Raw genomic sequence first — 14,407 nt, forward strand, 5'->3', positions numbered from 1 at the left:
GTCCCAACGGGCTTACCTTGTATTTACTGTCCTGGCAGACTTTATCTTCTGTGTTTACTATCCTAACGGACTATCTTTGTTCTGTGTTTACTGCCCCAATGGACTATCTCTGTGGATGCCATGGAGTCTTTTATCCATGATCTTACACTGATTCGCTATATTGGCGTACTATCTTATGATGTCATTGAGTATTTCATCTATGGTCTTACTCCTCATACATGGTTGTCATTGTGTCTTTCATTTATAGTCTTACGCTACGTACCTCAAACTAGACATCCATACTGTCTTTCATTTATGGTCTTACGTCATATACCATCGTTACGGTGTCGCCCCAAAGGACCAGTCGATACTATCGTCGCGGTAAATAGCTTTCCATGATTTCATTTCTCAAATTCTCCTCTCATTACCTCTTTTACACCACCTAACCTTGATGTTCAAACATCGCAGTGTTCCATCCGCAAGGCCCAAAGCTTTGTTCGAGGTAGTATTTAATAGGTCACTCCCCATTTCCCTTTCTATCTTCATCTATCTGATAGAGGTTTTCCGTACAGTTTTCATGCAAACCATGCACATGCCATACTATGAAAATTTCATGCTTACTGTCATGCATCTATAAATATTCATGTTTATGCAAACATGTCATACTCAAACAACATAGATTATAGCAACAAGTTTGGAGTTTGGAACTCACCTGAAGCTTCATTGTTTCCACGACTTAGCTTCCTCGAACGCCAAAGCCTCCATTCACCTAGTAGCTAAGCATTTCAATAAAAATCGTGGATTAAACTCAATATTCTCAGCTTAAACATGTTAAACTAAGCTTTATTTGATAATATGTTTTGATATTACAAATTAAAATGTTTTTGTATAAAAGTTAAAGTTGAAAAAAATTGACAAAATGATTTCACATATGAAGTCTAAGAGATAAAATTTTTAAATTTTTACTTTGAACTCTTAGAAATTTTTTTAATTAACTTTAACATCAAGTTAAAATGATTTTAATCAAGTAAGAATTCTTTCAACTAGTCAAACTATTTTTAAAACAAGTCAGTATAGCTTCAGGCCACAAAGTATTGACACTTTTTAAAAACGATACCCCTTTTAAAAACTATACCAAATTAACATTCTGTTTTTCACAAATTCAACTAAGTATTGATCCAATATCGATACTTTTCATATGGCATCAATATAATTTATCTGGTATCGATATCTTCAGCTCCAATAGTCACTAAATTCTGTATTTAATGCAAAAATTATTGATACCTTTTTAGTCGGTATTGATACTCGTTGTTGTAGGTGAATTAAATACATTGTTTTTCACATCTCCAACGGCTCTATTCATATTTTCAACAACCATAACAGCTAGAAATTAATTAGAGGGTATAAATACAAGCTTCTAAAGATCCTACAACAACAAGAGTGATAATTCAAGACTAAAAAATCAATCAATCAAACTTTATGTTCAATTTTCATACTTTTCTTATACACACTTGTGAGCTTTCATTCTTATTTCTTTAGCTCAAGTGTATTCTTGTTTATTAGTGTTTAATTGGCAAACAATTTAATCTTGTAAGGATTTTTTTTCTTAGTTTGCTATTTGTGTTTACTTTTTGAGAGGGTTTGTGTCTTACGGTTAGGATAGAAACCTTAAGGCAGTTTGTAAAGTTAAATGTTGTTCTCAAAGGTTATCAAATTAGTGAATTTGGGAAAATCCTTAGTTGTGGAAAGCTAAGGTAGTGGAGTAGGCAATTTGGGCCAAATCACTATAAATCGAAGTGTTCATTGTCTCTATCTTTCTTTTAGCAACCACATACTTTTAAGAGGTCAATTCACCCCCTCCCATTTGGTTATCTCAAGTTGAACTATCGAGCTAACAATTAGTATCAAAGCTAGTCTACTTTAGACTGTTCAACTCATTCCAAACAATGATGTCTACTTCTGGCTCAATTTTTCTTGGTGAGTCTTAATCTATTTCCATGTCTCCTTATTTTAATGGTGTTAACTATTCATATTAGAAGATAAGGATGGTGCTATTTATCAAAGCAAATAATCTTGAAGTATGAGACTTTATCATGGATGACCCTTTAATACCACTCAAACAATAAGGAGAGCTCTTAGTTCCAAAGAGTAAGAAAGAATGGAATGAAGAAGATAGAAGGGGTATTCAACTTAACACCAAGGCCATGCACACTCTCTTTTGTGCACTTAGTCCGGATGAGTGTAGTAGAGTGTCGTCATGTTCAAATGCCAATGAAATATGGGATAAACTTGAGGTAACTCATGAGGGAATTAGCCAAGTGAAGAAGTCAAATATGGGAATCATTACTCTCAATTATGAGACCTTCAAGATGAAGCCTGATAAGGACATGAAAAAAGTGTACCATAGATTCACCATCATCATCAATGGGCTAAAATCCTACGAGAAGACCTATCCCTATAAAGAAGTAGTGAGGAAGATGCTTTGAAGTTTGTCTAAATCATGAGAAGCCAAGGTAATCGCAATTGAAGAGGCAAAGAATTTAGAAATGTTAACTTTGGATGAGCTCATTGATTCTTTGCTTACACATAAGATGAGGCTCAATGAAGGGGTAGAAGAAGCTAAGAATGAGAAGAAAAAGGTTAGTGTTGCTCTTAAATCCACCACTAATAAAGATAGTGAATCAAGTGAAAAGGTGGATGAAGATAAAGAGATGACCATGTTTGTTAAGAGATTCAAGAAGTTTATAAGGTCCAATAGAGGGAGAAAATTCTAAAAGAAGAAAGGACTTAAGCTTAAAGCTACAAAGGAGAAAAACCCTATCATATGCTACAATGCAAGAAGTCGGGACACATCAAGTTTGATTGTCCCCAATGGAAGAAAAATGAGTCAAGAAAATAAAAGCTCAAGGCTCATATTGCTACTAGGAGTGATGGGGATTCATTCGAAAATAAAGATTAAGAAGTAGCCAACCTTCGCCTTATGACCATTGACGATCCTAAGGTAACTTCTAACTCATCCAATTCAATTTCTTATTCTTTTGATGAGTTACAAGATACCTATGATGAGTTGGGTTTGGAGTTTGAAATTGTGGTTTCAAAATATAAGAAAAACATTTCTAAATTAAAATATGAAAATAGTTTGCTCTCCAAAACCAATCATGAACTTGAAAGTAAAATTCATGATATGTAATCCATTATAAATGATTTTGAGAAAAAGAACCAAGACTTGTATAATTTTCTTTCAAAAGTTCATGATGATCATCAAAAGCAACTTGAGTTGCTTAAAAGTGAAAACTCTAACTTTAACAAAGATTTACCAAAAATATTTCTAAGAGGAAAAAGCTCAAAACAAAATTTTGTTACAACTAGCTTTAATTTCTATAAACATAGAGGTCCCCCAAATTTTTACAAAGGAAAAATTATTAAAAGTGTGTGGGTCCCTAAAGGACTCATAACTACTCAAGATAAGGATATCCTTTCAAAATGGATACCTAAAGGGACTAAAATTATAGGAACTAATGCTTATGGACCTAAAAAATACCAAAAATCAAAGTTTAATTCTATGGCTGTAGGATAAAGAGGATTGCTTCAAGGTGGACAACTCAAGCAAAAACTCATGGTACCTTGATAGTAGATGTTCAAGGCACATGATTGATGAAAGGAGTAATTTTATTGAATTAAAGTAAAAAAGTAGATAAGTTACATTTGGTGAAAAATCCAAAGGACAAATAGAAAGATTTGGCTCTATTGGTAAAAGCTCTTCAATCTTTCTTGAGAGTGTTTTGTATGTCAATGATCTTAGGCATAATCTATTAAGTATTAGTCAATTGTGCGATAAAGGTCTTAATGTCATCTTTGAATCAAATGGTTGTAAAGTAGTTGACATTGTGTCTAATAAGATTGTGCTTGTATGACATAGAATAGGAAACATATATATGGGACATGCATGAATCAAATATATGCCTTGTAGCTAAAAAAAAAATCTTTATTGTGGCATAGCAAATTAAGACATGCTAGTATGAACATTTTGTATAAATTAGCCAAACATGACTTAGTTAGAGGTTTGCCTAAGATTGAATTTGACTTAAATAAAGTTTGTGATGCATGTATTAAGGGTAGACATAGAAGAGTCTCCTTTAAACCTATTAAAGATGTATCAACTAGTAGAGTTCTTCAACTAATTCACATATACTTATTTGGTCCTATTAGGACAACTAGCTTGGGTGGAAAACAATATGCATTTGTGCTTGTTGATGACTATTCTAGGTTTACTTGGGTTATTTTCTTAAGTACTAAAGATAAGACTTTAGAAAAATTCATCACTTTTTCAAAAATAAATCAAAATGAAAAAGGTTACTCTATCACTAGTGTTAGAAGTGACAATGGAATCAAATTTCAAAATCTTGATTTTGAAAATTTTTGCAACTCAAATGTAATTAGCCATAATTTTTCAGCACATAGAACCCTTCAACAAAATGAAGTTGTTGAGAGGGAAAATAGAACTCTAGAAGATATTGCTAGAACCATGCTTTGTGAAAATAATTTACCAAAATATTTTTGGGTGGAAGCCACAAACTCCGCTTGATATATTATTAATAGAGTAATGATTAGGTCTATTTTAAAGAAAACTCCATATGAATTTTTCAAAAACAAAAAGTCTAACATTAGTTATTTTCATCTTTTTGGATGCAAGTGTTTTGTTTTAAATAATGGCAAAGACAATCTTGATAAATTTGATGTAAAAAGTGATAAACGAATTTTCCTTGGTTATTCTTTAAATTCTAAAGCTTTTCGAGTGTTTAACAAAATAACTTTAGTAGTAGAAGAGTCTATACATGTTTTTTTATGATTTTAACCTTCCTCCTAGAAAGGATTCTTGTATTGATGATGATGCAGAAATTTTTAATAATGATGATAAATTAGATCAATCATTAAGTGAGAAGATACAAGAACAAACTCAAGATACTCTAAAGAAGCTTACATTGGGGGAGAAGGAAATCACTCATCCAAGGGAATTCATCTATGTGAAGGATGGTAAGATTTTGGGAGATCCATCCAAAGGGGTAACCACTAAATCTTCTCTTAGAAATACGTGTAATTATGTTGCATTTATCTTATGCATAGGGCCTAAAAATATTAAAGAAGTATTAAATGATGAATATTGGATGTTGGCTATGCAAGATGAGTTAAATCAATTTGAGAAAAGTAATGTATAGACGTTAGTTGAAAGACCTAGTAAAAAATCTATAATATGAACAAGTGGGTTTTTAGGAAAAAACTAGATGAGACTTGAAAACATAGTGAAAAACAAGGATAGGCTTGTTACTTAAGGCTACACTCAAGAGGAATGAATAGACTTTAACGAAACATATGATTCTATAGCAAGAATGGAATTCATTAGGATGCTTTTAGCTTTTGCATGCTTTAATGATTTTAAATTATATCAAATGGATGTAAAAAGTACTTTTCTAAATGATTTTATAAATTAAGAAGTGTATGTTGAACAACCACCCATTTTTAAAGATCAAAAATTTCCAAACCATGTTTTTAAATTATAAAAAGTTTTATATGGTTTGAAACAATCTCCTAGAGCTTGGTATGAAAGACTATCAAATTTTCTTTTTGAAAAAGGTTTTAGTAAAGGAAAGGTTGATACAACACGTTTTCTTAAAAGAAAAGACAATGATTTATTAGTAGTTCAAATATATATTGATGATACTATTTTTGGTTCTACTGATGATCTTCTTTGTTAAGAATTTCAAAGCTAATGCAAGGTGAATTTGATATGAGCATGATAGGAGAATTAAACTTCTTTTTGAGACTCTAAATCAAGCAAAGGAAAGATAAAATCATCATCAATCAAGCTAAGTACACAAGGGAAATGCTTAATAAGTTTGGAATAGACAATCTCAAACCACAAGTTACACCAATGAGCCCTTCTACAAAGCTTGACAAAGATGAGGAAGGTAAATGTGTATATTTAAAGTTATATAGGTCAATAATTGGTTCTTTGTTTTATCTTACCGCAAGTAAACCTGACATTGTATTTAGTGTTTACTTGTGTGCTAGATATCAATCTTGTCCTAATGAATCACATTTACAATCTCTTAAAAGAATATTTAGATTCCTTAGAGACACTCATAACTTAGGTCTTTGGTAACCTGGAGACTTGTCCTTTAACTTGCATGTTTTCTCAAATGCAGATTTTGAAAGTTGCAAACTAGATAAGAAGAGCACCTATGGTACTTGTCAATTCCTAGGCAACATGCTCATATCATAGTTTTCAAAGAAACAAAATAATGTTGCATTATCCACCACCAAAGTGAAATAATTTTTTGTCAGCAGTTGTTGTGCTCAAGTTTTATTGATGAAACAACAATTGAAGGACTATGTAATTGATATAGATACTATTCCTATAAAGTGTGACAATTCTAGTGCTATTTGTCTCACTAGAAATCCCATCCAACATACTAGAACTAAACACATTGAAATAAAACATCATTTCATTAGAGATCATGTCCAAAGAGGAGAAATGGTTCTAGAGTATGTAGATACTTTGCACCAATTAGTTGACATTTTTACAAAACCTTTAGACATTAAGAGATTTTGGGCACTTAAAATAGAACTAGGTTTGACCACATTGCCTTGACTTTGTGTTGAATCTTTTCCATGCATTTTAACTGATTTTTCCCTTGTATATGTCTTTGTTTACAAACAGAATGATAGTATGGTGTTGATGGCTCTTGTATGCAATACTATAGGGGAAGTTTTATGTGGTTAATTGATCTATTTTGACCTTATTCTTTTTAGCATAACTTATTTTTGATACCCTTAAACTTATTTTTTTATTAAACCTATTATGCTACATGAATCATATGCATCATGCTTACTTTTTGCATTCTCATGCATATGAAATCATTAGGATTTATCCTAGAGTCATTTTAGGACACTTAGAACACTTTAGGACTTAAAAATTGTGTTTTTGAAAATTTTCTACACTTCAAAAATAGAATAGCGATTTGATATCAATCTCATTTTAAAATTATTGATACTTTTATAAAAATATCAATACTCATATAAAAATATTGATACTTACTGGGTTTTAAAGGTACTTGCACCATGATTTTTCAAAAATAGTTTTAAGAACCTTATTCCCCTTTTTCTCTTTCATCCCGAAATTTTTTTGCCAAGCTTCAAATCTCTTCAAAACTTCTGATTTTTTCGTGAAATCTTGACACTCAAATCCTTCTTAACACCTTAGCATTAGATTTATTCAACATTGCTTCAAGGTTTTCCACATTTCAAAACTTTTGAGGTAAAACCTAAATTTTCCAATCTTTTGATTTTATAAAATGTAGGTTGAAATGTTGTTTTTTGATGAATTATTCGCTTAATTTAGAGTATATATATTGTGGTTTGTTGCAGGGTATCCTATTTATAAAAGAATTTTTTTCAAACCTTTTGCACACCAAGTGTTTGACAAAATTCCTAAACAAGATTTTTTTTGTCTTTTGGTGCATTTTTAGTGCTTAGATCCCTAGTATGACCCCCTAAGAAACGTCCTAGAACCAGTGCTTCCTCGTCAAATCCTTCTAGTGGTTTTAGAATATCTTTCAATGAGTGTTTTGATTCTGACACGGAATGAGAATGTTTTAATAGGAACTTTGCGTCAAAATGAGTTTGGGAGTCTAAAAAGGTAGATATGACCATGTTAGAAGGGATAAATTTTGCTATCTTCTGATTTTTCAAAATTAGAGGTTGGATGGATTTTCTAAAAATTTCCTCACCAACTTTTTATAATCTTGTTCGAGCTTTTTTCTCAAAACGCCAAACTCAAACATGATGAGTTTGATGATACCATTATCGCCATCACATCCTTTTGAATGAACACCTTGTAACACCCTAAACCCGACCTAGACGTTATGGCTGAATCTGGCGATGTCACATGGAAAGGGATTTGAAGACATGATTGTCGAGTTTAAAAACCATTACAGTAAGTTAGCTTTTGTTTAATTCAAAAAAAAACTAGTTGATTTGCTTTAAAACTTGTCTCTTAGCGGAAGCTTTTGTAACCAATTAATTTAGGGAAAATCATTTCTATTTACGAAAAACCTTAGTTTTTAGAAATAACTGTGTTTTGTGGAGTTACAGTTTTTAAAAAAATCCATAGAAAACAGTATAAAATCCCAAATTTAAAGCCAACCAGTCCATAGTCTAGAAAATAAATCAAAAACCCCAAATAAGTAATAAATTCTAGACATTAATGAAAAATAGTCTAAAATTTACATGTGGTCATCGTCGAGTCCTCCGCTGCACCAACCCGTCAAGTTTGGGGATTACCTGTACTGATGGGCATGTTGCCCACTTGGCCCAAATTGGCCTTGGCCACGTGATCCATTTTTAATGTAACCCGTGCTAGTTTATTATTCGTATATATTTTCACTATTTACTTATATGTTCCTGCAAAGCTGTCTACATGAGTCACTGTTACTAAATTATTTATATCTTGAGCTACAGAATTTCAAATTAAGATCCGCTTGATGTTTTTGAAGCTAGACTCAAATACCTTTCTACCATAAAATTTTAAGAATTTTTGGTTCAGCCAATAAGTACAGTAAAATCTTCAAACTTACCTCTGTTCTGTTGTCTGACAGCTTCATCCCTTCTTTGCTAAAAATTAATTATCTATTAGTACAAAATTTGGATGATATTTCCATTTGTTTATATTGAAAATATACTCATTAATAATTTAAACATATAAATTTTAACCCCTAATTATTTTTCTCCAATTTTTGATAATTTTCCAAAGTCAGAACAGGGGAACCCGAATTAAATCTGACCTTCTCTCAGAAAGTTTATTATACCTCACGATTTACAATTCCATTACTTACACCATTTCTTCTATGAGAAACTAGACTCAATAATTTTTAATTCCCTGTTTTTTTCATCCTTTAATTTGATTTTCACAATTTATGGTGATTTTTCAAAATTAGCCTACTACTGTTATCCAAACAGCAAGCAATTTCAGTTTTTCGCTGAATCTTTTTTTTTTACGTTTCGGGTACACACCTAGTTTCGTTTGATGCTAAAATAATCCCCGAGCACTCCAAAGCCTATAATTGAACAAATAAAACTAATTTAATCTCACATAACCTGGTCCCAAATCGAACTCGTATTGAGGTTTTAACCTATAAGCGACTAAACCTTACCTTCAACCGATGAACAGTAATTCCCACACAAACTAAGACTTCGATTGGTGATTACGAGCCCTTGAATCCTCCCCTAATTAGCATAAACAAAACACTACAGAAGAAAGTTAAAAAAGTAGACAAATCATTTATCTAAAACTTACCGAACAATCACAGACAAACGTGGAATGACACGAGGCAAAGTGGGAAAAGAAAAATCAAGAAGATGAAGGGTGAAAGAGAGCAGAAATTCGGCAGCAATGAAGAGAAAAAGATAAGAGGGTGGAGGGATTTTGGGGAAAGGAAAAAAATAATAATAAATAATAAAAAGATGAACAGAATATTTGATAACCACCCAATCCCTTATTTCTCTCCATCAATCTCCCCACTAAATCCACTACTTAGATTTTTAGTCCATCTCAAACTCTCCTGGACGCATGAGCAAAAATAATGCCCATGCCAAAATTCGAACACAAGACCCCCTTCACACCAACACTCCACTTATCCACCAGACCAACAAGCCTATTCTATTAATTATTTTCCAACTTTTACTTAAAAGCCTACTGACCAAAGATAGGGTTTATTCATAAAAATATCAAAATTTGCCCAAGTATAGGCTTGAACTGGGGACCTCCCAAACACTCTCAGAACACATAACCACTAGAGCTAATAGATATTTGTGTCACACATTCACAATACCCAAAATTAAAATTTTGGGGTGTTACACACCTCCATTCATCTAACATTATAAGATTTTAGAAATTTGCTTCATTTGCCTCCCGAAGGTAACTCCGATGAAAAAGGACATTACAATCCTGCTCTCTACATTAAGCCGGATTTGCATCCAAACTCAATATCTATGATTTTGTTCTCCGTTTGATTATCACTAGGAATTTGCATCCTATCAAGAAACATGCCAAGCTTTGTAACATCGATTATTGGTGAATCGATTCCCTCCATTCCAATAGGCGTCCCTACCTAGCTCTTATTATGTTCAAGGACATAACTACGGCTATTGGGAGGGCGATGTCCACAAATCTCACCCTTCCCTATGGCACTTATTTTTCATATATTTTTAGAAAGTTAGGTATTAGTACCCTTAAAGACACCCACATTTCCTCTAATCAGCCTATTAGTTATGGGGCCTTTCACCATGCCAACTATCATTTTGATGCTAACTCCTGTGAATGGATCAAGAGTGGTCACCCAGCTGCAAATGGAGACGTCATTGCTAAAGATGTATTTGAAGATATTCCGTCACCCGAGCATGTTCCTCCATCGGCTACTTCATCCCAGGCTACTCAACCTTTTTTCGATGTTAATGTTTCTATCCTCGATGCTCTACACTCTTTGAGTAACGATGTTAGGGGACTTAGAGATGAGGTTAGATCTTAACTGTCGACTTTAGAGATACAAATGGCATCACTTCTAGCACATCATCCCTCAACTCTTCCGTTTTCTCCTAATGATGAAGATTAGGATAGCTTTAATACATTCATATCATTCTCATGACATTTGCACTACTATTTTTGTTGCTTCCTATGTCTATGTTTTATTGCACCTTATTACTTAATCAGTATTTAAAGATGCTATGATTTTTTTAATTGCAAATGTTAGTTCATTCTTTCTTTATTTTTTCTTGAATTGATATTTTTATATAACAAAAAGGGGAGAAAGTAAAGGTAAATTGATTGATATTGTGCTAAATTAAATTAACTTTATGCAAGTTATGTGACCATTCTTTTCAAGTAAAAATGAATGTCAAAATTTTGAATTTATGACATTTTTTTATTTAAGCCTTAAATTAATAATGACTTTTATTAAGATGGAGCAATTTATTCAAAAATAAATTTACCAAATGTTTTGTTATCCCAAAAAGGGGGAGATTATTAAACTAGGCTTTATTTGATAATATGTTTTGATATAAAAAATTAAAATATTTTTGAATAAAAGTTAAAGTTGAACAAAATTGACAAAATGATTTCTCAAATGAAGTCAAGAGATAAAAATTTTGAATCTTTACTTTGAACTCTTAGAAAAAATTTTAATCAACTTTAAAGTCAAGTTAAAATAAGTTTAATCAAGTAAGAATTTTTTCAACTAGTCAAACTATTTTTGAAACAAGTTAGTATAACTCCATCCATACTTTTTGACCTAGTATTGATAGTTTTCAAAATACCGATACCCCTTTTAAAAACAATACCAAATTGACATTCCGGTTTCCACAAATTCAACTATGTATCGATTTGGTAGCAATACTTTTCATATGGTATCGATAAAATTTATCTAGCATCGATATCTTCAGCTTCAATGGGCACTAAATTTTGCATTTAATGTAAAAATTATCAATACCTTTTTAGCTGGTATCAATACTCGTTGTTACAGGTGAATTAAATGCACTGGTTTTCACATCCCCAATGGCTCTATTCATATCTACAACAACCACAACGATTGAAATCAATTAAAGGGTATCAATACCAGCTTCTAAAGATCCTACAACAATAAGAGTGATAATTCAAGCCTAAACGACCAATCAATCAACCTTTATGCTCAATTTTAATACTTTTCTTATACACATTTGTGAGCTTTCATTGTTATTCTTTTAACTTAAGTGTATTATTGTTTATTAGTGCTTAATTGACAAACAATTCAATTAGTGCTTAATTGACAAACAATTCAATCTTGTAAGGATTTCTTCTTAGTTTGCTATTTGTGTTTACTCTTTGGGAGGGTTAGTGTCTTAAGGTTTGGGTAGAAACCTTAAGGAGTTTGTAAGGCTAAATGTTGTCCTAAAAGGTTATTAAGTTAGTGAACTTTGGAAAATCCTTAGTTGTGGAAAGCTAAAGTAGTGGAGTAGGCAATTAGAGCTGAACCACTATAAATCGAAGTGTTCATTATCTCCACAATTCGCTTAGCAATCACAAATTTTTAAAAGGCCAATTCACCCCTCCCTCTTAGTGATTTCGAGTTGAAATATCGAGCTAACAAAACCCATTTTTCCAGAAACATACAGAACCTTTAAAATTTTTCTGAAATCCATAATTTTATTCTACGTACACAGATAGGTTAAGAACCTTACCTGCTTTCTAGTTTCCCTACTTTTATTCTACGTACATAAGTGTTGCCCCGCATGGCCGGGGTCATTCTCCAATCCTGATTTGCATTTGCATGCCTTACCACAGGCAAATCACATATGATATTATCCTTCTCTGTCTTCCATCTCAATCACATTTCGACAAACCTCCACAAATCTACATAATTCATACATATGCATTTTTCATGTCTACACACACAACATACATCATGATATACCAACATTCAACCGTAGAATAATTTATTATTTGCATGATATTCACTCAGGCATACCTAACACGTGATACTGAAAATACATGAACAACCATTTAAGTCATGAGTTCAGGATTTCAAATGGAGGTTGATGGCAAATCCATATACTTAGCTTTTCCCTTGCTATACGAGCTTCCTTAGTCAACAAAACATAACAACCACTTCAAAAGTCCAACGAAAACCACTCATCATCATAAGAACCATAATTCCTTGGCATGTAGAGGCCATCTAAATGATTATTCGCAACCTTACCCATGATAGAACAAAATCAATGGATAACAGAAATCATTAACTTTCGTCCCTTTTCTTAAATTCATTAATACAAAAAGGTTAGAAAGCTTACTAGCTTGATAAATCCAAATTTACTTATGCACAAACTTTAGTGTCTTTCCTCTATGCAGACCGCTCTTAATTTTTCTTTCTTACCACAAGACTAATGAAGAAGATGAAGAAAGAATTAAAAAATGAAAGAATAATAGCGGAGAATAATGTCTCCACCTTATATAATACTCTCTCACTTCCATCATCGATCTCAAATTCAGCAACCAAGTGTAAATCCATAATCATCATGTCCCCCACTAAGATATATTCCTAGCTCAAACTTAACGGAACCAAGGTTCAAATCCAACCTTTCCACAATCAGTCCGCCAATTCCTCTTATTTCCACTAGAACCCGCTCAATTTGTAACATTTTCAAATTAATACCTAAAATCACCATTCCAACTTAAAATTAACATTTCGGGGTGAGACAAAATTCTTTTAATTTCTATTATTAATGATTAGGGATAATTTATTATACCTGATATTGTCCAAGTGGTAACTTTGCATCAAGACAATATTGTTCAACCATTGTGACACATTATACCCGACCCAGTTGTTTGATCTGAATATAAAACACCACATTTCATTACCGAAGCACCTTACTTTTCTATCTTACCTTTTTTTTAAAAGGAAACGTAGTGGTAAAATTATTTTATAAAAATTTTGGCAGCATTTTTGCTTATTTTATGTAAAAAACCTGCAAAAGTTTAGATTTCACAATATATTCACATTCAAACCATCTCCCAAATCAATTCCCCACACTTTGATTTCTCAAAACATACTAATAAACTAGATTTCTACGCTTTACTATTTCATCAAAAATATTAATTATAAAGTAAAGAAAACATAACGAAAATATTTAAATTCAGTTTACGACATAGTATTATAGATACATGCCTAGGTACATGCCATTTATATCAACTACAAATTAAACTTTTTACCAACATGGTTTGAGCTAAGCTTCGGTTCTTCGGATGTTACTGGAATGACATATCGAATCTAATTATCTGCGCACTGAAAAATATATAAACCGTACGTTGAGCAATTTTTATGCTTAGTGGTGCTAATATCATATAAATCATTACATAAATATTGAACATAAATTAATCGATAGAAATAAATTAAAAAATGATTATAAATATCATCAATAACACCACAATAAAAGAAAATTCTAATATTAATAAACTTTAATATTTTGATGCAGACAAATCGAATAAAGAAAAAAAGTTTTTTAATCAAATCCAAATCGGGTAATTAATTTAATTCGCACAATATGGAAATTCAAATAAATTCAAATTTTGCTTTTTCTTTTCTTTCAATAGGCTCCGCACTAAGTTTTATACTCATAATCAAATCCACGAATCCGCCACCTAGAGTTGTTGGCAGTGATGGCTATTAAAGTAGTCCACGACCCTCTGGGAATTGGGACTGCCCACAACCCTCTGGGAATTAGGGTTAATAATAATAAAACCTGACCAATTTGGCCTTTCTTCCCTTGACCTTTTGGGAATTGGGGAGTTCTGAATCCTTTGATGTAAAGACTCTATGATAAGCCAACTATATCTGATATTGCC

Source organism: Gossypium hirsutum, chromosome D04 (genome assembly GCF_007990345.1).
Source record: "Gossypium hirsutum isolate 1008001.06 chromosome D04, Gossypium_hirsutum_v2.1, whole genome shotgun sequence".
Lineage (NCBI taxonomy): Eukaryota > Viridiplantae > Streptophyta > Magnoliopsida > Malvales > Malvaceae > Gossypium > Gossypium hirsutum.